The sequence below is a fragment of the Neovison vison genome, chromosome 2 (genome assembly GCF_020171115.1).
Source record: "Neovison vison isolate M4711 chromosome 2, ASM_NN_V1, whole genome shotgun sequence".
Taxonomy (NCBI): Eukaryota; Metazoa; Chordata; class Mammalia; order Carnivora; family Mustelidae; genus Neogale; species Neogale vison.
The window spans coordinates 61,563,655-61,588,556 of NC_058092.1; positions in this window are offsets into that span (position 1 = coordinate 61,563,655).

Sequence of the window (24,902 nt, forward strand, 5' to 3'; positions counted from 1 at the left end):
TTCTATCAAATAGAAAATCATCATGAGTATTTCTATTTTTTGAGACATTGTAAAGACACAATGTGGTCATACTAGTAAATAAAAATCATCCCCTCTGTTAAAAAAACAAAAATCTAGTTACACTTGAGCCTGAACTTTTAATGTGTAAGTATGTATGTTAAAATAATATACGTGTTTATTAAAAAAAAAACAAAAAACAGGATATGGTCAAAATGAGGATTTCGGGGCGCCTGGGTGGTTCAGTGGGTTAAACCTCTACCTTCGGCTCGGGTCATGATCTCAATAAAATCTTAAAAAAAAATTATTTGATCACAAACATATGGATTTGTTTCTGAACTCTCAATTTTAAAAATAATAAGGATATTCAATTATAATTTTAGAAAACATTTCTCATCAGATTCTTGATATATCTGATAACTCCTTGTCATCCATAGCTATACATTTATCCAAAGTCTAAATAGCTGATTCTCTGAAGTGTGGCCAGGTAAGAAACCAGAGGTTGATACTCTGCTATCAAACAAACTGAGATGATACTCAAACTCTATTGGTCTGAGAACATGAGGAATTTAGTACTCTGACTCAACTGTTCTAAAATAGATATGTCTATTTTTTGGAAAACAATGATCGGTCACTCAAAATAACTTCCCTCATACACTCTTTAGTTTGAGCATATGACAAAATCATTCTTCTGATAATTGGAGAGGAAAGGGAAGTAATGTCAGGTATTGGCTAGACTGCCTAGATGTGAAAGATTAGCCTGGGACTGGTTTCTGACTGATTAAAAATATAACAATGGCTTTTCACCTAAGATGATGGATTGAGCACACCTGGTTATCTTATGTTCCATTTGAGATTCCAGTGAAATCATGACAAAGGGAAAAAATAATTAACAACAACAAATAAGAGGAAGATGGTATTGCTGCAAACAATTTTTAGAAAATAGATCACAGAGAAAAATTTCTAAATTAAGAAAATTGGGGAAAACACTCTAAGAATATATAAGAAGATAGCTTTGTCTAGGATCCAATTTATGTATTCTCCAGCAGCACCCTAAAGAGGCACAGAAACCAGACACTTCAAGTACTTCAGGGAAAGTGAAAAAAGGATGGTAAGCTTGAAGGAAGGAGATGGAAACGTTATCTCCTACAATCCTTGTCAACTCAGCATGGAGCCCAACTGGGACTGGATCTCACAACCCTGGGATCATGACCTTAGTTGAAATCAAGACTTGGCCTCTTAACCGACTGAGCCACTCGGGTTCTTCAATCCTTGTCAACTTCTGATTACATACTATAGAGCCCTAAGTCTTGTATCCTCCAGGAAAGGAAACAGTTTTATTTTCCAGAGAAAGAACACATAGAAAACTCTCTGAGAAGATAGCATTAACCCAGCAGATGCTGGCTGACTCCTCAGGGCTGCAGGGTACTGCCCATCAAAAAGACAAAGCCCTGTGTCCACAACTGTGTTTACAGCCATGAGGAACAGTAGTGGTGTTTGATTGCTTCATTTTAAGGTATGGATGTTTACCCAGGCATTTGATGAAAGACTGATTAATTTCATTCAGAAGCAATAATCAAATCCTAATATATGGCAGGTACTACTCTAGGCTCTGAAGAAAAAGTGATAAACAGAAAAACAAAAATTCCCTTGGTCTCATGAAGCCTCATAAACAAATATAGAAAAATTATGAAATGTCAGAATTTGGTAAGTGCTTTGGAGGAAAATAAAACAGAAAAGGAAAATAAAGGTTGCTGTTTTCAAAGTCATTGTCATGGGGGTCCTCACTGAGAAGTCAGAATTTATGCGAAGACCTAGAGGACACATGAGAGTCATCCAAGTGGATAATCTTAAAAAAGAAAAAGAAAAGTGGAAGTAAATAATAAAGGAAAACACTGAGGTTGGAACACACTTAAATCATTCAAAGGAAAACATGATGGTATGTATGAGATGTAATAAATGTGCAGGTAAGTATTAGGAGATGATCCATACAAGAATAAAATGAGGCTAGATTGTTTAAGATCATACAAGTCGTCGAAAAGACTGGCTTTATTACAAACAATAAAGTGCACAAACCTTAAGGATCGTATCAGTGACTATTTACAAATAAATGTCCTGTGTCAACATCAATCAGCTCAAGATAAAAAACTTGCCTCTGACCCCGCAGAGTCTCCTGTGCCTCTTTCAACTCAATTTCGCAAACCAAGCAACAAATATTCATATTTCTATCATTATACATTAGTATTCTATGCCCTTCAACATTATATAGATGTATGTAATCCTCAAGCATGTGTTTTCTGTAGTCCGGTTCTTTATCTCAATATAAAGTGATAGTATGACTATATCATACTATCATATCATATTATGTCATACCTATATCCTATTATTGTTGAGTGGTAGTCCACTATAGACATATAGTATGGTTTATTCCTTTTTAAACTTTTGGGTTGTTTCTATCCTGGAGTTACCAACAAGCTAGTTCACAAATCTTTAATGCATGCCTTTCTCTTGAGCAAACACTTAAAAGTGGAGTTACTGGGTTATAGGGTAGATGAGTATTTAAATATATTAGAAATTATTCAAAAGATTGCATTAGTTCAGACTCCCACAATGTGTGAAAGTTCCAGTTGTTCCACACCCTCATCAGTATTTAATATGGTCATTCTCCTCAATTTTAGCTATTTATCTGATGACTAGCAATGCCAAACTCTTGTCATAGACTTAGCATTCAGAAATCTTTATGAAGTCTGGTTTTATTGGTGATATTTTCCCTCCTATTTTAATTGGATGTTTGAGTTTAATTATTGATTGGTAGGACTCTATATATTCTGAGATCAGTCCCTTTTCAGATACATTTATTGCAAATATTTTCTTCCAACCTGAGGCTGTGTTTTCAATTTCTTAATAGACTTTTTAGGTTTGTTTTTACTTTACTGAAATTTTTATTATGAGTGAGTATGGATTTGGTCAAGTTATTTTTTCTCACCTATTAAAATAATCAAATATTTGCTGATTTCCTAGTTTTTTAAAAAATTATTTCTTGTTTGGTTGCATTATGATAAGAAAATATATTCTGTGTTATTACAATATTTTGAAATATATTGAGATTGGTGTTTTGGCCTAGATATTTTCAAGTGCAATTAAAAATAATACAAATGCTTCAGTTATTGGATGTAGGATTCTATTAATATCAATTATCTCAAATAGGTAATGTTCAAATCTAAGATTAGCACAAGTCAAGGACTTTTACTCTCACCATTTCTATATATTCAATATTTTACTAGAATCTCTACCCAGTATAATAAAGTTAAAAAAAAAAAAAAGAAATTAAAAGCATATACAGGCATACCCCAGAGATATTGCAGGTTTGGTTCCAGACCACTGCAGTAAAATAAATACTGCAATAAAGTGAGTCAAATGAACCTTCTGGTTTCCTGTGCATATAAAAATTATGATTACATTATACTGCACTCTATTTAAAGTGTGCAATAGCATTATGTCTATAAAAAAGTGTACATACCTTAATTAAAAACACTTTAATGCTAAAAAATCTTAACCATGACCTGAGCTTTCAGCAAGTTGTAATCACTGACCACAAATCACCATAACAAATGTAATAATAATGAAAATTTTGAATATTGCAATAATTACCAAGATGTGGCACAGAGACACAAAGTCAGCAAATGTTGGAAAAATGGCAACAATACACTTGCTCAATGCAGAGTATAAAACTCCCAGAGGGCAACATAGGAGGAAATCTTTGCAACTTCTGGCTAGGTGAAAAGCTTTCTGGTGAGTCACCAAAATCACCAATCATGAAAGAAAAAATGATAAACTGGGCCTCATCAAAATTAAAAACTTCTAATCTTCCAAAGATAATTAAAAAATAAAAATAAAGTCAAATGGTTGAGAGAAAATATTTGCAATATAATGAAGAATCCGTATGTAACAGATAAAGAACTTTCAATAATAAGTAATTCAGTTTAAAGATAGCATAGGAGGGCGCCTGTGTGGTTCATTGGGTTAAGCCTCTGCTCAGGTCATGATCTGAGGGTCCTGGAATCAAGTCCCACTTCGGGCTCTCTGCTCAGCAAGGAGCCTGCTTCCCCTCCCCTCCACCGCCTGCCTCTCTGCCTACTTGTGATGTCTCTGTCAAATAAATAAATAAAATCTTAAAAAAAGAGAGAGTGAGCATAGTAATGTAAATAAGCACTTAAGATACACAAATGACCAATGAGACATGAATAGTCCTTAACATCACTAGTATTCAATGAAATGCAAATTAAATTCCTAATGAGATAGCAATGCACACCAACTAGAATGACAAAAATTAAACAACTAGCAACATAAAGTATTGGTGAGCATATGGAACACCCAGAGTGCTTAATATTTGTTGGTAAAAAATGTAAAATAGAACAAGCACTTTGGAAGATATTTTGGCAATTTCTTATAAATTTAACAACCATTAAGTATTTACCTGAAAGAAATAAAAATATGTGCACCACAAAAATATCTAAGTAAATATTCATAAAACCCCAAATTAGAAACAATGAAACCTCAACAAATAAGTAGATGCAGTAACCTAATCATACTTAGTACATACAACTGAATGCAGACAGCAGTCAAAAGGAGAAAGAAGCTGCTGACTACCTTCAACAATATAAGATGAATCTCAAAAACATACTGAATGAAATAAATCAACACAAAAGAGTCCTACTGTATGATTCCAATGGTTGGAAAATATAGAACAGCTATACTAATCTATACTCTTAGAAAGCAGATCAGTGTTGACCTTGAGCCAGAGGTGAGGGCAATTAATTATAAAAGACATGAGAGAACTTTAAGGGTGATGAAAATATATCTTGATTGTGGTAGGGCTTTTAAGGGTGTGTGCATTTGATTACATTCATCAAGAGTACTCTTAAAATAAAACATTTCATTACAAGTAAAATAAACTTTTACAAAATTGATTAAAAATAAAAGTCAAAGACTTAGTTTCCAACATTAATCTCAGTCACAGAACATTAAGAACATGAGAATAATCATGTTTTTCCACTTACCTAAATATATCAATAAGTCTGTTCCCCAGGTAGTTTCTAAACTATTGAATCTAAACCACAGGTATCAGATTGATTTACAAAGGATGAGGTTGAGATCAAAATCAAATATTTACTTAGATTTTTCACTGCAGTCTCTTGGTCTTCCAAGAGAACATGTACACCATATTTTTCCCATATCTGACCTTACAAAATTAGAAGAATTTTTTTTTTTATTCTTCTGCAAGTGTATTTATTTTATAATGAATTACTAAGAGTGTAACATCAAGGGCCTAGTTTGTGTCAGGTATAAACCTCAATATGAGGAAATGCCCAATGGTAGCTGAAAATTCACAAAATTCATTATCATTTATACTGAGTATTCTTGGAAACCCTAACTGTCTTCTTGAGACAGAATTGTGTCTATGTGTTCTATTTTTTTTTTTAAAGATTTTATTTATTTATTTGTCAGAGAGAGAGGGAGAGAGAGCGAGCACAGGCAAACAGAGAGGCAGGCAGAGGCAGAGGGAGCCCGATGCGGGACTCGATCCTAAGACGCCGGGATCATGACCTGAGCCGAAGGCAGCTGCCCAACCAACTGAGCCACCCAGGCGTCCCTATGTGTTCTATTTTGTTCCCATCACTAAATCTTCAGTTGTGGGGAAGGATAGGTCATATTGAGTCTCGAGGCAGATTCCAAATTGCTGCTCTACTGTTACAAAGGAAGCTAAGAACAGGGATTTTGGTGTTGAAAGTATTATACATACTTTACCTTGAATTAGTTTAATAATTTAAATTATTCATAATTAGCACTACTGGAACTTATGATTGGTTTAAAGGAAAGAAGGGAAGGGGCAGTTTTGTGATTTCTTGGTAACCATGTATGAAGAACAACGTTGGACCTAAGTCATGGAAAGTATATAAAGGCAAAGAATGCAGGCTTTGTTGCTGTGGTCTGCACCAACCAAGAAAAGGCTGTTTGGAATCTCATTTGGGCCTCAAATACACCCGGGGGCTGATCAGTAAAAATTCCAAGGGGTAGTGTCCAATAATGGTAAACACATGCAGATCCAAAAGATTTAAATGTAGTTTATGTGTTGATTAAGCAATAGAAAACTAGTGTTCTTTAAATTTTTTAAACTGCAACCCATAGAACTGAATGCATTTTATATGGCAACCTTGTGTACACACCACATATGTACATATGCATATACATACACATACATCTGAAGCAAACATTTCACAAAACTTTGGTCATTCCAATTTTTTTTTTTTTAAACTTTGGTCATTCTTAAAATGTATAGTATTTACTATTTTATCCTATTCTATTTTACTATACACCATGTTTTTTTTTTTTAAAGATTTTATTTATTTTTTGACAGAGAGAGATCACAAGGAGGCAGAGAGGCAGGCAGAGAGAGAGGAAGGGAAGCAGGTTCCCTGCTGAGCAGAGAGCCCGACTTGGGACTCGATCCCAGGACCCTGAGATCATGACCTGAGTCGAAGGCAGAGGCTTAACCCACTGAGCCACCCAGGCGCCCACCATACACCATGTTTTTATAGAGATTTCCTTCCATCTCGGTAATTAAGAGTTCAGTCTAATAAACTGTTTGAAAAACTGTGGGAAGGAAAAAACAAAACAAAACAAACAAACAAACAAACAAAAGACCCTCTGAATCCCCTTCCTTTCCTTGGAATGACACCAATCCCATGATAGGAGCCCCAACCTCATGACTTCATCTAAGCCTATTCAACTCTCAAAATTATCATCTTTAAATGTGACCACATTGAGGATTAGAGCTTCAATATGTAAAATGGGTTTGTGTGTGTGGGGGGTCACAACCATCCTATCTATAATAGCAGGTGATCTGATTTATCTTCTTTTTAATATGATAACTGAACATCTGGGTAAATAGACTAAATTACATTTACTAAAAGGAGAGTACTTATTAAGTCATGTTCTTAATCAAAAAATGTGTGGCCGTCCACTGCTTATAGTAAATAAACCTAGAATTTATGTATTCATAAGGTGTAGCACCCTGGAAAATGTGATCTAGTTTGTGTTATTAAAAGACAAAACACCTTCTGCTGCATGAGGTAATAATAGGAGTACCTCCCCTGGAGAACTTACAAATTCTAAACCATAGAGCATGCACTGATGTAGGAAGAAAAACCCTCAATTTCTAGGATATCTCTATGTTATCCTAACTTCTTACCTGCCCATATTCCTGAAATTATATTAGAGTTTGATGCTCAGCAAAATCTCTGAGTTTTGTGAATCAGATTTGAGAACTCAATCCTTTGGATTATTTCAAGCTACTACAATATATAATCTAGCATATATTCTTCCATGCCAGCTTAATTTAATACAATAGCATATATTCTTAAAGTATTTTAAAAAATTTTTTTTAAGATTTCATTTATTTATTTGACAGAGAGAGATCACAAGCAGGCAGAGAGGCAGGCAGAGAGAGAGAAGGAAGCAGGCTCCCGGCTGAGCAGAGAGCCCGATGCGGGGCTCGATCCCAGGACCCTGCGATCATGACCTGAGCCGAAGGCAGCGGCTTAACCCACTGAGCCACCCAGGCGCCCCCTTAAAGTATTTTAGTTACTAGTAATTCATCAGAGTACACATCTACTGTTTATTCCTGACCAGAATCTCATCTCCTTTTTCAGTAGGAGCACAGTTCTAGTCACTGAAGTTTGAAAGATGCCAGAACTGGCTCTCTTTACTTCCCCAAGATATCCTTTTTGACATTGCACTAGGTATGGCCTCACCCATCTGTTTACAGAAGGGGAATTGTCAATACTTGCCAGAGGTTTGCATTTTTCAAAAGTATCATCCTGCAGGTCCATCGGAAACAAAAGCAACCTTTTCGTTTGCTTTGAAATAAAATTCTTTAGTATGTTCTCTAGCCCTCTCTGATTGTAACAGTTCATCCTATATGCCACTGGCTAACCTGGGGAGAAGAACTGTGTTTGTCAAAACGTGAACATCAGCTCTGATTAAACGGATTAAAGTACAAACTTCACTCTACTCTGTTAATTACTGAGCACCTTGGATAGATTATTGGAACTATCTAATCCAAATTTCTTTATCTGAGGGGGTATAGCTCAGGGGTAGAGCATTTGACTGCAAAATTCTTTATCTGTAAAATGGGTGTAACATTGGGCCTTTTGTCATAAGAATGTTGTAAGGATCAGATGTGATTCTGGACATATATCATGTTTGTTGACTACAGTTATTGTTGTTATTGCACATTGCTATTCTTGTTGTTATAATAGAGTAGCTAAGTTGAGGCAGGTGCACAACCCAAATATAGTAAGAGTGTCCAGAGTTAGGCTGAGAGTCGTGACCTCCTGGAGTTGTCTAAGAGTTGGCATGTGGAATGAGCAATGACTATCAAATGAGCCTATGGTCTTCTCTGGCTCTATATTTAGTAAGCTTATAGAGTTTATAATAAACAGTATAGTGAGAAAATCTGTTTTATTATCTTCTGCAAGCATCTTACTAATTAATCGTTCTAGCTATGTTGACAATTGTACCACTACAAAAGGTATACATATATGTAAGTGTGTATGTATGTATGTTAAGCTTCAACTGTGCTTCTTACCCATTTTAACTTTTTTTTTTTCTGGTTAAATGGCACAATAACATATAGCTTAAAAATTAAAGTTTGCCAAAATTATATATAAGCTATTTTTCTTTTCCAAAGTTATTAAGAAAGATAACTTGGAACTTTAGCATGTGGGAAGAATCTTATCTTAAGAATATGATATTTTTATAGAATATAGTGAGTACATCTGTTTTGTGGATATGTTTCAGAGAACATTTATTAAATACTGAAACACTACTTAATTACTATTATCTTCTTTGAAATTTAAAAATATAAAAATTTGTATAGAAAAAAGAAAAGTGAAGTGTGTAAACCTGGCGATTCACAGACCTGTACCCCTGGGGATAAAAATATGTTTATAAAAAATGAAAAAAAGAAAAAAGAAAAAAAAATCTGGCTATTGAATGAAGTCCCTAAATGACAAAAAGGCAACTTTTCAACATAAAGAAAGATCTATTATATCATTTATCTACTAATCTCATTTTCAATACTTTTTATAGGAATAAATTATGGTCCCATATCAGGTATCAATGTGTAATTTATTAAGTCAGTAGTGTGATCCAGGATCAAATTATTTACATGACCCTATTTAAATATTAGTGATGGATTAATTACAAAAAATTGATTGATGACCATAAAATGATAGTGTTTCCTAAACATTTCTCTAAGATTCATAATTATTTTTCTAAATTTGTCAGATTTTAAGTTGATAAATCATTTGTAGTAATCAGCTCTGGTAAACACACCGTATTTGAGAAAACTAAAAAAATTACTTTCTTAGTGCATGAAGACCAGATTATTTTTTAGGCAACATCTTTCCTTCTGTCAGATGATGAGAAAGAACATTACCCCAAGACAGATAATCATAGAGCAGGTCTGTACTATAAAACTCCATTTAATAAAAACAAACTCAGAATATGTTAAAACTATATCTATTTACTATATAAGAATTATGCATGTCATAATTTAAATTTTGTTTTAAATTTCCAAATTTAGCAATAAATCTATGTAAAAATCTATAGAATTTTCAAAGAGAAAAATGTAATTTGTTTTCAATATATGGGCTAAAAAAGGTGATAGCTATATTTAACTTTTTTCTTGTATGTATAATCATTATTTTAAAATGTAGACCTATCTCAGTTGTCATTTTTATTAGCATATATTTTTTATTAGTAACAACTAAACTCTTGACTAATATATGTTCCTCAATAAAAGTTCATAGTTATAAAAATATTCCACAAATTTTATTAGTTCAAAATATATTCAGACATATCCACTGAAATTGATCAGAAATGAAATCATATTATCTGGATTATTATTAAGGTCACATATAGTGATAAAGAATATTTTAAACTTCCATCTGTAGCTATAGCTTGAAAAATGCTTCCTTTTGCAAAATTTCTCAAACTTTTCCATAAGTACCTTTCATCCAATTAAAGTAAATATATTTTTATTGGTTTGACAATATAAGCTAACCAACTCTAACAAGTGTTTCACCAAACTTTGTATTTTATTTAAACATCTATACAACATTTGCATTTTACTATCAATCATATGCTTGTCTATTTTAATATGAATTTTGTGTTACCCTTCACTATAACCACTTGCTTATATATAACTTTAAGTCCCTTGCCTCTCTTTTATTCTTTGTTCTATGCTGTGAAATCCCAGTTCATTAAATCTAACTTTTGTTTTACTCCTGGCCTGCATCTGAAAAAGGCTGGAGAAGGAAAGAAGGAAGGACGGACAGGCAAGGAAAGAAAAGGAAGAAAGGGAGGGAGGGAGGGAGGAAGGTAAGGGGGAGGAATGAAAGGAGGAAGGAAGACAAACTCATGACCATGCTGACTGATCTCATTTTAAATTTGTAATTCCTAATCTCAATTGGACTACTCCTGCAAGCATCCGTCATTCTTCTATTATCCTAGTGAATAATTTCACATCCTTTGCCTCAGACCTCCAGTATATCTCAGTATTATGTTTGCAATTAAAACAGTGGCCAAGAGTCATAGGGTAAACATCCTACCTAGGGCTGGTTGATTTAATACTTGACCCCCATTGTGCCCAACACTGACCCAAATCCATATGGAAAATTGACGCTTGTTTTTCAAGACATTTTACTAGCATATATTGGAATATTGTTGAACTAGCTATGCATATCTAGGATGAATGTGAGCTTAATGTACTTTTCAGAGTTGTGTAATACATAATTTTCATAACTACAGTAACAGCTTAAGCTTCATTAATAGGATATGATCATCTTTTTATGTAAGTCAAGATGTAAAATAAAATAGAAGTATAGCTGTAAGAAAAAAAATTTATAAATTCCAAACCATAGAAGGAGAAAAACAATTCAAATATTTGTCTCATTGAACAGGGGAGGAAAGAAAGGGAAGAAAGGAAGAAGTAAAATTATTCTGAAGATTTTTCTCATGATTAAGGGCAGAGTGAAGAATTATATGATTTGGTGGGAAAACTATGCAACTACAATTGACAGCACGTTTACAAATTATAGTAGAATATTATGTTTGCAATTAAAACAGTAAGGAAAGCAAAAGCAATTATTAATAAAAGGAACAATTGTATTAACACTTCTCAAATAAACAAGGGAAGAAATGAAACTAATGGCAATTTGACTAAACCACAAAAAATGGGGAATTGCAAAAACAGGAATCAACAATGTAAAATTAGTTTCAAAATACAGAGGTTATCCAACTGGATTAAAAACTAAGATAAATATGGTTTTATAGTAGACACTTAAAAAACAAAGTGATAAATCAAGATTTAATGACAGATTACTATAAAAATAGTCCCACTTACCTAAGCATGCTATCTCTGTACTTTTTGTTGTATAACTTTGTATCTCCTCCCACCAAGAAGTAGAGTCTATTATCTCAGTCCTTGAATCTGAACTATTCTTGGAACTTGCTTTGGTTGACTGAAATGGAAAGAAGTGACAGTGTGCCAATCTTGCATATTTCTGAATATCCTGAAAAATTTCAGACTAATGTGCTGGAGGGTGCAAGGAAAGAAGCCCAGTTGTCCCATCTGAGGCCATTCTAGATGAAACTATAGCCAGCTAACTCCCAAACATTTGACAAAACCCATAATAGATGAACAGTTTTGAGTAGAGAAAACAGTGTGCAAAAGATATGAACCATCTATTCTGCCTCAGCTAACAGCAATTCAGTCAATATAGAGGAACTACCCAGTTGTCTCATTAAAAAGAATATGTAGATTATTATCTTAAGCTAATAAATTTTGGAGTATTTTGCAACTGTTTCTGGGTGGTTTATATCAATAGCTAATCATTACATACTGAAAAATAAAGGAGATAATGCACAAATATTATATAAAAGAAACAGGATTGGTAATATTAATACTGAACAGATGAAAATTAAATTTGAAAATAGTAAATAGGATATGGGCGCCTGGGTGGCTCAGTGGGTTAAAGCCTCTGTCTTCAGCTCAGGTCATGATCCCAGGGTCCTGGAATCGAGCCCCACGTCGGGCTCTCTGCTCCGTGGGGAGCCTGCTTCCTCCTCTCTCTCTGCCTGCCTCTCTGCCTCCATCTCTCTCTCTGTCCAATAAATAAATAAATAAAAATCTTTAAAATAAAAAAAGGAAAGAAAAAAGGATAATACTTTGCAACAAATCTAAGCACTAAGCAAAAGCAGTATTTAGAAGATAAAAGGATAAGAAAGATAGTCTTAATTGCCACAATTATTAAAGAAGAACAAAATTTCATGAAATCAGTATCCTTCTTGTTAAGGATTAGGGGAAAAAACTAAATAAATCAAAGGAAATCAGAAAGAATGAATTAATAAATGTTCAAATTAATGAATAGCAAAAACAAATTAAAATATCTGCATATAAGAATTTAATATTGACAAACTAATTCAATACACTACAGAAAGAATGACACCATTAATAAATGCTGTTGTCACACAGACTTTCCATCTGGAAGAAAAAAATATATAGATCATTCTCTTATCCAATATAGAAACAATTCCACTGGAATTAAAGACAAAAAAAAAAAATCTTAGAAAGCTCTACGTACAAATGTATGGTATGCTGCTTAGGTAAGACTGAATATATAAAATCTGTAAAATGTGGAAATAGGATAATACAAAGATTTTAAAACTTTATATAATGAAATATATAAAAACTTTAATAGAAATAAAATGGGTCTAGAAGAATATTTAATTCAGATCATAAACAAAGGAGTTAATATTTTTATGACACTAAATGATCAGAAATAAAGAAAAATAATCCAAAAGAAAAAAAATGGGCAAAACTGCAAATAGATATTTCCTATCTAAGTCCAAATGGTTAACAGAAATAAGACAAGATGTTCAAATTCATTAGTAGTCATGGAAATGAATTAAATTAACAATGAGAAATTATTTTACTCTCATTAGGCTGACATAGAATTTGAAAAGAGCTTTAAAATTTATTGCTGGTAGGAATATAGGGAAAGGGATTGTCTTTTATATTGAGGGTAGAAAAATAAATTGTTTAGCCTTTTGAGGAATCAGTATTTCAACTTCCATAAAGTTAAAACTAGATATACCATTCACTCTAGCAATTTCACTTCTAGGAGTATATCCTAAAGGAATAAAAACCATGTAAGGATATGGATAGAAATATGTTTATTGAGACTTTGAATGTTGAGGGCAAAAACTAGAAACCAAATAGATACTCATCAATTGCTGAATAAAATATGGCACAGTAACATCATGAACTATTACAGAGCCATTTAAAAAGAATGGATTAGAGCTATACAAGACAATTAAGACAAATTTCTGTTAGGGAGTTTGGAAGAGAAAAAGAACAAATTTTGGAAGGAGTAAATAATATGATTATAATGGGTAAGTAAAACCTAATTTCAAAACCCATATTTATCTATTTGAACATATAGGCTTGTATACCATTATACAATTCTGAACAGTTTGCATTAAGAAATGTACTGAGTGCCTATGAAAAAGACAAAAGGGTAGGAGAAGGGATGAGGAAAAGCCCAGCATCCATTCAACTCCAGAACCCTTCATGCCTATTCCAAGTTAATGTAAATAGCACTCCTGGAATTGTACGTGGCAGTTATAGAGTTGTATATGAAAGCTCTGATATGCACTGACAGAAATTCTGTGTAAAGAAAGATTAATGAACCTTGTATATACATGCATTTGATAAGCAAAGTTGCCTAAGTCTTCCAACAGCCTGCCCTAGTGTATGGACTACATGTTTGTGTTCCCCCTAACTCCCAAATTCATACGGTGAAACCATTACCCACAATAGTATTTGGAGATGGGGACTTTTGAAGGTAATTATGATTAAATGAGGTAATAATGGTGGGGTTCTCCGGATGGGATTAGTGCCCTTATAAGGAGAGACATCAAAGAACTTGATCATTCTCTCTTCACCACACGAGGACATAGCAGAGCAGACCATCTGCAAGCCAGGAAGAGAGCTCTCAACAAAACCCAACCAAGCTGATATCCTGATCCCAGATTTCCAACCTTTGAAACTGTCAGAAAAAAAAAAATTCTATTGTTTAATCCACCCAGTCTATGGTATTTTTGTTATGGTAGCTTAAGCACACTGATGCACATAGACTAGAGAAGGTAGAAGGTGGAAATGAACACACCACATTTTCTTTCCAATTCCTGCTTTAAGATATAATTAACATTAGTCATAATGCATTGTGGAAAAATACTTCAGAATTTTAACACTTCCATCAAAGAGCTCATAAAGAGTCCAGGAGGAGCAACACGAAGACAAAAAGTAACTGTGATGTAAGGTAATGAATAATGAACTTCTAATAATCTACTACAGAAGCAGAAAATAAATACGATTTTGAATGAGGATTTAAAAAATACTTCAAAGAATGTATACATTTGAATAGGATTTAAAAGATTAATGTATTTTTAAAAAGGTGAGAAATAAGACTTTGGAGAAAGGAGGGAATATATAAATAAATGTGTATATATTGACAGGATAAGGCTCACTTTGGGAAAAGATGTATAGTAAATTGAACTAGCGTATTGGTATATAGATGAAAGTGGCCAAGAATGAAGTTGTAATACTCACTGTGAAGGGCCTTTTTCTTAGTGTGTGTTCTCCAGAAGCAGATCCAGGGACAAGGATTTTAATGCAAGTAGTTTACTTGGAAGGGGCACCTATGGGGGAGGAGTGGGGAAGTGATTCAGAGAAGGGAATACAGTCAATGTATTTGCATTATAAAATTAGCTACCACACAGAGTAACTGGGTACTGAGCTTAATCTCACAGGATACCTTGGAAATGTCATAAAACAGCTCAGAATTGCCCAACCAAAATGTGGGTAAGATTTGTAGGACTGTGTTCATTCACCAGCTCCCAAGTGGCATTATCTGAGTACTGTTCCCAGAGAGAGTTAATTCTCCACCTGTATCAACCTGCTGCTGCACCAGCAAAGTTGCCTTTTGTTATATTAGGGCAAGAAATTCTCAGACACACAGAAGCCAGTATTAGCAGGCAGAGTACCTTGAAAGAGTTAAGGTGTGATGGATATGGCAAATGACCAACAACACCTAATACAATTTAATGAATTCTATGCTAAAGAGTTGGGATGGATGGATATTTGTGGCATCCCCTTTGGTTAATATCTACAGACTTTGAAAGTCATTAGATGTGTGAACTCAGGGACATGCGGTACTCCCATGGATTTACTAATCCCAAGGATTAGTAAAGATGTATTATATGACTGTCTAAATGGTGAAAGCATTTAACTAAGTAGGGAGTTTGAGAGAAAAGACTGCTTAGGAGTGAAGGCATTAAGTACTGCTTGAGATGCATTTAGTGAGTTGGAAGTTCCTCGGCATACTCTGATAAATATGTTCATTAGACGATGAAGGAGTTGGTGCAACTGGAGCTCAGAAAACAGTTAGGAGCTCCAGAAAGAAGAGATTTTTAAAGTCCTAGGGATGTATGAGTAAGCATATGCCTATTTCCCCACCTGGATGTACCTTGGATCAAAGATCTTCATTCTGGTTTCCAACAAATTAAAACTCATGTGATAGACAGAAAACAAGACCTGAAGTAAAAGGTCTGGATTTGAATCTAGACTGTCTGTCAACAATAAACTATAACGAGGGTCGGGAGGACTGCAAAAGAAAAATGCTAAACTTTTTGATAATAAAAGCCAATGCAAGCAAGTTTTCTGAGGGAATATATACAACTGTGTCTGTGTCACATTTTGGTAAAATAAGTCATATGATTACATAAAGAAACAAATATATAAAGTAATACTTTGGCAAATTTCTATGGGCAGGGAAAACAAATTGTGTCAAGTTTGATGTCATGACTTTGCCAAAATTGTTAAAATTTCCAGATGTACACTGAAGAAACTAATAAAATCCCAAAGTACTTTTAAATTGCAGCCCTCAAATTTAGCAAATGTAGGTGACATAATGCAACATTCTAACTTATGGTATGGTGTACAGATATTTTTGAGTGATATGGATTAGGTTTGTATGTTTTATTTCTCCAAAGGAAATTATCCCTAAGAAATGTAGAGACAGTTTGCAGAGATTTGACATAGATAGACGGTCCTGAACACTACAAATGAAAGAGTTCAGAGCTTTTAAATTGCACTATGTAAACGGAAGAGGCTGGTTAAATAACAGATCCATCCTTCTTCCTTTTTTCGAATAAATTGAATACAAATAAAATGCTGACTTAGTAAAAATGTTGAAAAGCATGTTTCCTGAAAGAACATGAAATTTAATTATTATGTAAAACATAAAGTGAAAATGTGACTATTAATGTTTTACATGGGTACCCAGGATGGTAATTTTGAGATAGTAATAAATATTCAGAAATTTAAAAAATAGGTAGAAATGCTCTGAGGGTGACTTCTCATCAGGATGATTTGTCTATGTCTATTTGATATGTAATAAGATAGGAACAGAGTACAAACTCATTTACAAGAGGTTGCCTTACAACCATAGACAAAGAATTTACTGAGGAAATGTATGCATTAAAAATGTAAGTTCAAAGATCCCTTTTTATATTAACTGACATTCATCTCCTCTAAGATCCAATCTGCTCAACAGACTTCAACCACATTCTTACATGGCAACAATAAAGGACTGCAATTAAAAACATTTTAAATTTGACTTTGCAAACTGTTTAAAGCTTTTCCAGAGGAAATAATGTGTAGCTTTTACAACAGTCCATTCTTCATTCTCTCCTAAATTAGCTGCATAATATATGAGCAAATTTCCATGCCTAGTTAGACCTCATTATTCAGTGAAGTCTCAGGGAGTTAGGATTTTTTTCATCATTTTTTTCCTTTGCCCTTTAAGCATCTTTCTAATTTAAACAGTCTCAACAAACACCGATATCATTGTATCCATCAATTGTATTTGTTTTTGATGAAATGGCAAAGAAGCATGGATTCTTCACATTGACCTCTCATGTGTATATAGATTTTTAAGCATATTTATTTTTGCAAAAAGATGCATAGCTTGGCAATTGTAAACTTGCAAATAAAATATGTGAAGATTATGACTCTGAGAGGATTCAGTGTAGAATAAACAGCCAACGAGATAGAAAACAAAGGGGCTAGATAAAGTGAAGTCTTAAATTGACAATCTGTTACTTAAATATTTAAAGTTGTTTTTTTCTTTCTCCCCATGGTGTTATTTTCTTGATTAGTATTAAAGGTGTTTTAAGCATTGTTTGCAACTGTTGCTTCAATGCTGTTTGCAACCTCAATCTGTATCCATGTCCAATCATAATGTGATACTGTCAAATTCATAAATAGAAGCCTTTTCACCTGCTCATTTCTGTGTCCAGGATATCCAGATGCAAACCTGCCAATTAAGGATTCACATGGATCGTATCTGTTTGATCTAAATCTTAGTATCTGCCTATGATTTTGTGTTTCTTAGTTGTTTGCAAGGTGATTTGTAACAGGTCAAGAGCCAAAATTAAAATAATTGTGTTTTAGGAAAAACAGTGGCTCTTTTAATTAGATACAACTCAGATAATGAGATTTTTTTTCTATCAGGAAAACACTATAAATAGCAATCTCTCTATTTGAAAGCGAGATCTACTAAACTGAAGAAGCTAGCATAACAAAATAACATAAAACTGGTACAAAAAGGGTAAAACCAAATTATTCTAAACATAAGTCTATGAATAACAATTAGTATTGTTGACAATGAGAAAAAAATCTGAGTTTAAGATTATAATTGGTTTAGAATAAAATCTAAGTTTTAGCATTTACCAATATGTAGGATTTAATCTCTAGACTCCTTGGTCATATCATTAGAAAGATGGGAATATTACCTAACTTGCCATATTAATAAAGGAGCAAAGTAATTATATGTGAAAAGTAAGGGTTAGTGTATTTAATACCTTTCTCACACTAAAGGCTTCCTTGAGCATCCAAACTAATTAATCATCTTGTTATAGTGATAAAATGGAAAAAGCAGTTAACTGAATAAACCCTTTGAGGGTACCATATCTTGTGAACATGTGACATTAGCTATTGACAGGGTACCAACTTAGATTTTCAAATCGAATCCCTAAGATACATTTTGACTTAAAATATACTTACCATTGAGGTTTACTGCAAACATATGACAATGGCTACTCTAATATCATTTACCAAAATGCTAGAATCTAGCTTTAAGATTAGTGTGATGGGTCTCTAATTCCATCACTTTTAAAATCATGAAAAACTAGCAATGAGAAATAATGCAACATTGAAAAGAGGGTCAAAACATGCTATTTGTCTCTCCACCTTGCTAAATACCATCTAATCTCTCCCTCTGCTATCTAATTCAAGAAAGAAACTGCCCGTGGCTAGTCATTTCATTTCTAACTGAGGGTTTGTTCACCTATATTTCTCCTCTGAATTTTCAGAAGCATTGTTCCTCAAATTACCTTTTCTTTCCTATCACTACATTATTAGCAAGCAATGGTTGCCTTAGCAACTATTTAATAGGTTGCAACTCTCAAAACCTATCTTTTCTGGAGAGAGTCTTCTGACAGGCTTCCTCATAGAACCAATAACTCTTCCTAATAAATATGTAAAAACATTATTTCCTATTAGAAAACTAACCATGTAGCTTAAATATTTAAAATGTTTTACCACACATTCAAGAGTTAGTTATATAAATTTATTGAAAAACTAAGATACTGTTTCACAAAATAATAATTGATTATGATAAAATCTACCATTTACTAAGTATTGTATTATTCCATTGTTTTGTTTTTTCAATTACCCTAAGAGGTATGATACAATACTATCTAAGTTTATCAGATGACAGACTAAAGCTCACAGGGGCTAGTTCAGTAGCATGGTGGTAAACATTTCACAATCAAAGTCCAGCTCTCTGGGGGGAAAAAAAAAGAATACACACACAAACATACTCGCACTATACACAAACACACACACACACATAATTTCATTACAAATATTACTAAAATAAAGTATGTGAGCACATAATTCAAGAAATAATACTTTTATTTTACTATAATATATTTAAGTTCATGTCATTCAATTTTTAATAATGGCTGTGTTTAATTGACTTGTAAAATTTCTGAAAATTAAATACTGAGCTCTTGCAATCTACTACTACTAGTCTCCAGTTTATTCCTAGGTTAGTTACATGGTCAAGGTCAGACTGCTACTAAGGACTGTACTAATTAGATGCAATAGTGCTTTTTAAGGAAGAGATTCAAAGAAATATGGGTACAGGGCTGCCTCAAAAGTTCAAACAAAGAATTCCTGTTAGAAGGCACTGTGTTCTCAAAACCAACCAGATAAGACTCTTGACTCTGGGGAAACAAACCAAGGGCTGTGGAAAGGGCAGTGGGTGGGGGATGGGGTAACTGGGTGATGAGAATTAAAGAGGGTGCATGATATGATGAGCATTGAGTGTTATATTCAACTAATGAATTATTGAACATTATATCAAAAACTAATGATGTACTATATCTTGGCTAATTGAATTTAAAATTTAAAAAAGTTTCATACTTAAAAAAAAAAAAAAAAAAGAAAAGAAAGAGAAAAGACAAAAGCCCTGCCCTCTCAAGTTTAACTCAGACATCTTTGGCATATTTCTCTTTGCTTTTTATTTCCCTGGTAATTTACTGCTCAGAACCCAGCACTTATTTCTTTATTGACATAAATATATCTTTAATGAGTTTGATTTCAATTCATTATCTATGACCCATTCCCACAGTGGCCTGAAAGTTTGCTCCTTCAGCTGTGACCCTGTCAACCATCTCCCTGTGGACTAGACCTCTTCTCAGTTTGATGTGCTCCCTGGCTTCATCTGTGCTGTTTTAACCATAGCTCCTTACCTCTGTTGCCAGCATTTCGCAGATGCCATAGCAGAGAATGGGTGTCCTTTGAAAGATCACTGGCAAAAGGAAGTTAGAACATGGAACTCCTCAAACCAATAGCCTGGCAGCCCACTGAGGAAAAGCTTCCCCAGTCAGGGCTCTCTCCTGGCATAGTACATAAGAAGTAAACTTATTTTTGACATCTCTTTATTCCCTTTTCATGACTCTCTTCTGTGTATTCCCAGTTGAGCTGGCTCTCCCTTCTCATTTGATGTCCTCAGCTTGAACTACCCTTCCCTGTGACCAGGCCCTCAGCTCACATAAACACATTCCATGAAAACTTCTCCTCTGTCTACCATATCAATTAGTATTGATTGATTATTTATTTGCCCTCCACAGAATAATGGTTAACCCTGCATTATAACCAATAATAATCCTTCTCACATGAAGTTTATGCCATCACTTTCATGTGCTTGACACTAAAATATGTGCTAGGGATAAACATAACTAGAGAGTGCTTCTTTACCTGAGGATTCTTTTTGGAAATAAAAAGACTGGGGATGTAATTGCAGTAATGTATATGCTGTGGTAGAGGAAATTGTTCTAAAAGGAGAGATTAAATTTGGTTTGTTCTGATCCTTCCCCAAATCTCATAGCATATGGCCCCACCAAATCTGATTTTACTTATGAACAGTCTTAGCATCCACTAAAAGACAACGGAACCTTGCTTCTACCACTGCCCCCCCCGCCCTTTTTCTTTAAGTAGGCTCCACACCCATCATGGAGCTCAATGCAGGGATTGAACTCACAGCCTTGAGATCAACCAGGCACCCCCATTTTTTTAAAAGTGATATTTTAGTCATTATATTTCTCTCATTAATGTGTCAGTGGTATTACTTCTGAGTGCTACAAGAAGAAATAGGATAAGATACCTTATCTGGATTGAAATATGCCAAAGGGGAATCACATTTCAGATTTAGCAAACATGTATGGAACAGTTACTATATGATAGGTATTAGGACAGCTATTTTGAAAATGACATTTAAACCTCCTACAACCACCTATACCTTTTTTGTAGGTGAAAGAATAAAATTGTCTTATAAGTTAATCCTTTAGCTCCTAAAAGCTTGACCATGACAACTGGGGAAAACACACACACACACACACACACACACTTCCACAACCACACAACCACAAATATTGGTGCCCTATTTAGTTAAAAAAGGACAGAATATAATATCACTAATGCATTACTGTCTTGGCCAGATAAAGAAAGTCATAATATTCACTAATAAGACTGTCCTCAGGGAATGATTCCATTGTTGCTTCTTATGGATAGTATGTGCTTGTTGGTGGTAGTGTTGTTAGTATTGCTTTCTAAAAGTGATTATAAATGTTTTACTTCTATTTTTTTTGTTGTTGTTGTTGTTCATTTGTTTGTTTTGTTTTTATAGAAATAGAAGCACTGTGGGCATGGGTTGATGCAGGTGAGTCCAAGTAATTGCTTTGAAACTTGCATAGCATTCCAATTTAACTTTAAATGCTCATGAAATTCAGAGCAGGAGGATCTAGTGTGAGGCAACACTTAGGCTTTAGCCCTTTCTAGTTGTGTAATTGTTTGCTTTTCTTTGCTCTATGAATTCTTTATGACTCAGGATATCAAAAATGCACCAACAGTTGCAGTAAATAAAAGATCTTCCACCATGTGCAATCCACGGGGAGAACACCATTGGAGACCGAGGGAGCAGCCTGACCTTTCCCAGCACATTCACTCTGTGTAGGAAGGAAGGATTTCATAGGAGTAGTTTCAGTATCAACACAAAACTTCTCATCTCTGAAATATCTGGCCCTCTCAAGGTAAAACCTTTGATGTAATTATCAGTAATCCATCTATCTAAAATATTTGTTATTACTTTGTATTTGGCTAATATTTGTTATTTATGAGATATGAGCCTTAAAATCCAAATAATTCTTTGACGTTGGTCCAGTTTATCACAAAAGAATGGTATACCCATAAATTCAACAAAGCTTTATCATCTGCTGTGCTCTTAAAAGCCCTAGATATAATAGGACTTTATACTCATGAATATGTATTTCTATATAAAATATAAAGCCACTGTTTATGGGATATCTTCATATGCTCTTATATTATTCTCTGAATATTTTAAAGAGTTTAAATTAATCTTAAAACCAATGAACTTACAAAACAAATTTTTATCATGTCACTGGGGTGTCAAAAGAAATATCTACAGTTGCACCTACCCAGAATAGTCTTCACGAGATTTAATTTTTTTTTTTAATTGTATGTGGAGTTCTTTGGAAAATCATGAATTATAACTTATTTTGTATTTGTAACAAGAAATGTATATATAGATGTACAACACATAGAAAAACAAGTTATGCTCTTGGTATCTTAAGTTATCAGAAAAAGACAAGGCAGAATTTTAAAGAATCCTTCATATCCTGTTTTCTTTGATTCGATAGTGTTCTTTTAAAGAGATTGAAAAAGACTAGAATTCATTACGAATCCTTAATTGCCAGTTTCTCCACAAAATAGATGTTTATGTGCAGGCTTCAGAATAGCTACCATTCATTTGAGGGAGATCTTGTACAGCCGAAGTTTAAATAAACAGCAATGTTTTACTAAGTTTGCAAAAGCGTAATTAGTCCTAGAGGCACAATATTTTTAAGCGTCAAACACTTGTTCTCCAGCTGTACTATTTGGATCTGTAGTTTCAGACATGGCTTATATGCATCTCATTGAAGTCCAAGCCTTTTCATGACTGACAAGCACTTTCACTGTGTGCTCACAGAAATAGAACAATACATCACTACTACTTTGATAGAGGCATCTGCTACATTTTTTTTTTCTTTTTAGTTCAGTAGTGCTTATAAACACTTCAAAATGAATTCCACTGGGGAGCAGTAGCATTAATTTGTGTTTGTTCTGTCATGCAATTATATTAGAGAAATGAAATAACTGATCAGGAAATTCACAGGTGGGCAGAAATGGTAGTTTAAACATATCTTTCTTACAACACTGGGATTGAGTCTATAGGGGATCATGTTATTCAGTTCTCTTTTTTCAAACAATACCCTAGAGAAAATTATTTTGATATAGTCAAAGGTTTTTGTTTTTAAGTAGCAGATGTTGTTTTTTAATTTCTTTCATGTATATAATAAATAACAAAGAGCAATTACAAAATATGTTCACTTTAACAATTTTGTAGGTAATGGACCTTTTTATTGTGGCTGGTTTATTTGGTGCCTTGATGGTGTTAATGAGACCCAAGTCACTGGCATGGTACTAAGTATTGACCACATCTAACCCAGTAGACTATGTGGTGGACCTTGGAATGTGCATATACTTTTAACTATAAGCACTTCAAGCCATATAAATTGTGATTGCTAGTATAATTATTTCAAATATATACCATATTGCTTGATACAAATCCATCACTGCTACTTAAAGAAAGAAAACAATAATAGATAGATGATAGATAAAGAGATAACTATGTCTCTTTGTATATGGCAACAGGCTGCTTGGGGAAGACTTTCCTTTTGCTGTTGATGACATGCTTCAGCTCAGAATGCCCTTCTCTCCTATTTCTATCATTGATAACTTATCCATATTTAAAGATAAACTGATAAACCAAATGCTCTCCTCAGTAACCTTTCCCTCTTTTACCTAAATGAAGGTAACTTCCTTCTTCTCTTGACACTGAACTTTTGAGACAAGGATCATGACTTTTTACCTTTCATTCCCTTATCACACAGTAGATGCTTAAAGACTATCTATATGAAAAATGATTTATCCCTATCTTACCCTAAAAAAAAAGGAGAGATATTATAAGCTCTCACATAGTCTTGAGTTACAGATCCCTTATCACACCTCTAATATATATTATACCTTAAAATATATTAGGGGCTTCTGACTCTACCGAACAGAATAATCCCCTCTCTGGTTCATGAAATTTTTCAAATGATAATAAAGAGATAATAAAAAATGTAAATCCACAGCAACAAAGAAAATGGCTAAGAAGGCAAAAGTGGACAGAAATCCAATGGAAGAGTAGGGACTACTTAGGCTGCCAAAGAAGCTATAGCTGGGAATCCTGAAGCCTGAAACAGTTGTAGAGGCAACTTGGGTCAAGAAGATGGTCATGGTTTAAGAGTATGAGTTTATACACCTAGAGCAATAGGAAACTATTGAAAATTTCATGTTGGAAGGAATGACATAATCAGATCTATATTTTGTAGAGCTAAATAAGACCCAGGGAAATATTTGTAATATAAGTTAAAGACACAGGTATAAAGAGGTACCTGGGTAGCTCAGTAAGTTAAGCATCCAACTCTTGATTTCAACTCAGGTTATGATCTCATGTGAGATGAGCTGTGAGATCCAGCTATGAGATCTAGCTGTGAGATTCATCCCCACATCAGGCTCCATCCTGGGCATGGATGGAGCTTGCCTAAAATTCTCTCTCTTCCTCTCCATTTCCATTCCCCCAAACTCTCTCTCTCTCGGGGGGGGGGGGGGAGGGACACAGACTCACAGACTTAATAAACCCAGTATATAAAAAGTTCTTACAAATTCATTAAAAAATTGAAAATAACCAATTGTGAACTAAGCAGAAGATATAAATTACCAATTCACAAAAAATAATTACAACTGTCCAGTAAATATGAAAATGAAATTTTGAATATCAATGAAACATTATGTTTTGTTTCTAAGAGTTCATATTTAAAAATTGTTTATGGCCTTATAATGTTGGTCCCCTAATAATAGGTCCATGGTCAAAGGAGCAGGACTGATACAAAGCGAAGGTCAAGCAAAGCTTTATTTTGCGCCAAGCATCAAGAATCAAACTGACTGACTGGGGCCACGCCTCCTACAGAGAGGGTGACCCCTC